The 4,009-nt window shown below is 30.0% G+C and overlaps 1 long non-coding RNA gene across 1 annotated transcript; it reads right to left on the bottom strand.

Annotated features, from left to right (window-relative positions):
• LOC134708135 (uncharacterized) lies at positions 1 to 3,660 on the bottom strand. The gene is made up of 3 exons (XR_010105810.1): positions 3,576 to 3,660; positions 787 to 1,084; positions 1 to 135 (listed from the first exon to the last, which is right to left on the bottom strand). It is a non-coding gene; the product is annotated as an uncharacterized LOC134708135 (long non-coding RNA).
• Between the last annotated feature and the right edge of the window lie 349 nt (positions 3,661 to 4,009).

Genomic DNA, 4,009 nt, shown 5'->3' with positions numbered 1-4,009 from the left:
AAATACATAATATAGAAATACAGAAATATACAGAAACACGTTTTTAAAAGTTATTCCACTGTCTCTAAATCCAATGCTGTCTATATTAAATGGATGGCTTTCATTTTAAAACTGTGTCGGTAGGGATGTTTCCATCTAAAACGAAATAATTCATTTTAAGATGTTACCAATGCTTGCATGTGTAAAACAGTGTTCAAATAGTTTTCATTCTTTATGGCTACATTTATATTAGAAAATAAAAAAATTAAATCGATAAGTTATAAAATATATTCGACATTGTAAACCCCATCACATTCTGTGTGTGGCTGTTCTAAGTCAGGAGCCTGCAGTTCAATCGTTGTCATTCATGTCTTTCATCTATCATATTAGTTTTTGGTAAATTGTTCTGTTATAAATTATGACGTTAGTTTCCGTTATTGAATTGTTTGATATCGTTCATGTCGGTGCCTTTAATCTGTTTCTATATAGTATGGAGTTTTCTCATTGTTGAAGTCCGTACGGTTACATATAATTATTGCTGAGGTCCACTTCATTTGCACATTATCTTATTGTTGTCACATTGGCAATCATACCACATCTCCTTATATTCCTAAAGTTATAACTTTTAAGGCGTAAACTTCTTTATGTTGTGAAAAGAAATTACTTATCATTATAATGATAAATGATTCAAGATAATATGTAGCAAAATACTGCTGCTCGTAACATACATTAAAAGGCTGATTGGAGGTTAAGTGTTTAATAAATAAAATTATCATGTTGTTAAAAAAGGTGTTCTCAACAACTTACGATTAATAACAAAGACGGTTGTGTCAAAATTTGCTGTCTATCCTCTATTATGACGACTTCCGCCTCGTCCACCTCCGAATCTTCTACCGCCTCCAAAATTTCCACCGCCACCAAATCTTCGACCGCCTCCAAATCGTCTATTGCCTCCAAATCCTCTACCGCCTCCAAATCCACGACCACCTCCTCTTCTGTTATTGAAAACACCTCCTCCTCCTCTACCGATGCCGCCTGAACAAAAACTTAGCTCCACCAGAACCATCAATACTACCAAAGTGATGAGTAGGTATTTCATTGTAATCTGCAGTTATAGAAAAAAAAATAACAAAAAATGTCATATTCAAAGCTGATTGCAAGTACCTTATTTGCTTCAATGTTTTAATAAATCGGTCGCCAGTACCATAAAATGATCTTGTGAAATCAAAAAACTTTTAAGCTAAACACATACTATTATTTTATTCCGATAATTGATAGTTAGAAACTTTAATGTTAATTCTAAAATCGTCAATTTCAAAATCTAAGAAAGATTTACACCTTTTCAAATTAATATTCGTAAATTTATGATGCTTTGATTTTACATTTTTTCATAATATGGCTGTACAAGTGAATTTGTATAATATGGGATTTGTTATAATCCTGATTTTTCAGTGATTACCTTCATCACTAAAATTATTAGTTATTATATATAATTCCTGAAAATTAACAATGATTTTACTTGTCAATCTTTTTTAATTATTTTTTAAACTCACTGATATTATTCCAAGAAGTATCAATAAAACAATAAAACAAAAAAATAATGACAAAAAGTCAATAACAAAACAGTACGTTTTTGATTAATTCTCATCTTTGAAAAGCTGATCAGAGTGAACAATTTTTATACCCTGTTCATCTATCAAATTTAAAGGGAACATTTTTTCCAGCAATATGTTAATTAACTGTGTTGAACCATATTGAGTCGTAATTAACAAGTATTAAAGATTAAAATTAACTATACCAACAGTCTCAAATATAGTGATAACTGCACATGTATTCTATGAATTTGTTGTTTGCCCAAAACACGTCAAATGCTAATTGTATACTATGCAAAGCGCATATAATTTGTTGTAAAATTGATAGCAGTGAAGGCTATTAAGCATAATTTTTTTAGTTTTTCTATGTTCCAATGTACGAGACATTCAAGCTTAGCAGGCTAATGCAACTTAACGAACAGAAACGCAAACAGAACGTATGACTGACAGACTGATTACAATTTGAATAGGCACCATTGGCCAAATATTTAAGATACCGATTCCGCATATTGATTGTCAAAAGGGTAGACTCTAAATATATAATGAACAGTGCTCATGAACGGACTTAAAAGGATAATGCCTGGTTACGAAACATAAAACTGTGCTTGAATTCTACACACGAAATAAATTTGAGATGGCTGATATACTTTTCTGCCACCTTCAGATGTTTCTAATGAACACTTTTTTCACTCTTTCACGTGCAATAAAATTAGATTCAATATATGAAAACAAGGTTTTTTAAAAGTGTATGTTAATGCAAAAAAAACTGAAAGCTGAACATGAAAATGGTTGATTTGTTCATCTATATATGTCATCCAATTTTACAATTCAGTTTGCATAAATAAATTATTCATATCAGAATATTGTGCTTAACATTTTAATATATCTGTTTACTAAAGATGTTTAAGTGTTATTTTGTCAAATGAATAAATTTATTCTTATTGACTGTCTGTTCATTCCAGTTATTATGTATAGTCTTTAAAATTTATGGTTAAGCATAATTCCTAAAAATTTAGGCGAATATGTATTATTACTAAAGATACCAGTTATTGTATATACATTTCAGGGATGATACATAATCACTATTCTAATATGACATGCTCTAAATCCAATAAAATTTGTTTGCACATGCGTATATTGACTTGTTCTTCGGAATAACATTTTTTATCAAATTATCATGCACTTAATACATTTCCTTAACTTTAAAACACTTTCAAACTCTTAAATGGTACAGATGATGTTACTAAATCATTTATTATGACTCTTAAGTGTTGCATTCCGAAATTGACATATTTGACCTATATAAGACAACCGTTCATGCTGGCTGTTCAAACACCACCCTCTGAAAAATCACAGTGCCAGCCGTTTGCTTCTTTATAAACAAAAAGGGAGGTTCATGGAAGAGCCTACACAAACGCTTTTACACTTATACTTATCGGACATAGAAATTACCTTAATTGTCCTATTCAGAATCGAAATAATTGATGCAAGCTATACTTTATTGTAGTTTAACATGGGTAGGCATTACATTCGTGTTATTTTAGCCTTCACTATCGCTCGCGCAAAATTAATCACGAATATAATGCCTACCCAGGTTAAAACTACAATAAAGTATAGCTTGCATCAATCATTTCTTAAATTATACATACACCCATGAGTATACACATTTACTGTTACACATATACTTGTAACAGTAACCAGGTAACTATACATCATTGAAACCTTCTTGAATATGAACGTGTTTCAATGCATATGACATATACATATATGGAAATAGAACAAATATAGAATGGAACATGAAGACAGATTTCTCTTAAGCTAACAACCTTAACTGTGAAAAATAAAGGCATATACAACATGCAAGGGTATGTTTATCATGTTCTATTCAATTTGATTACTTTATAAACGTATGTTAATTAAATTATGTTACGCAGTTACTGAGACTGATCTGTATTTTGAAAGAAAAAAAACATGTACATAATTCTTACTTAAATATATTCTTACCTGAACTGATGGGTGTATATTCAAAAATATTTGGCTTTGACTTGGTTTTTGTCTTTTATAGCATCCCAACTTCCACTTTTTTATGATTTACCGTTTGTTTTTTACTTATGTATTCATAACATAAATTATTTTATATGGCATTGAAATATTAATGTCAATATACCATATCTGAATGTTAATACGGTTAAAGATAAATTAATGGCAATGTAAAAAAAACAACTAGTTTGTTTAATCTTTTTTTTTTAACAAAATCCCCCAATGAGTATCTGACGTATTTCATACCTACAACGTAAATGTTACGACCTTGACGTATATCCAGACTGGTTGTTATCCTCTTATTAACCTTCATGCACTATGTACGAAAGCCGAGAAGGATCATTCAAAATTCAAAATTCAAAATTCAAAATTCAAAATTCAAAATTCAAAATTCAAAA

Source organism: Mytilus trossulus, chromosome 1 (assembly GCF_036588685.1).
Source record: "Mytilus trossulus isolate FHL-02 chromosome 1, PNRI_Mtr1.1.1.hap1, whole genome shotgun sequence".
NCBI lineage: Eukaryota > Metazoa > Mollusca > Bivalvia > Mytilida > Mytilidae > Mytilus > Mytilus trossulus.
The sequence above is the reverse complement of the archived record's forward strand: the minus strand, read 5'-3'. Positions and strand labels throughout refer to the sequence as shown.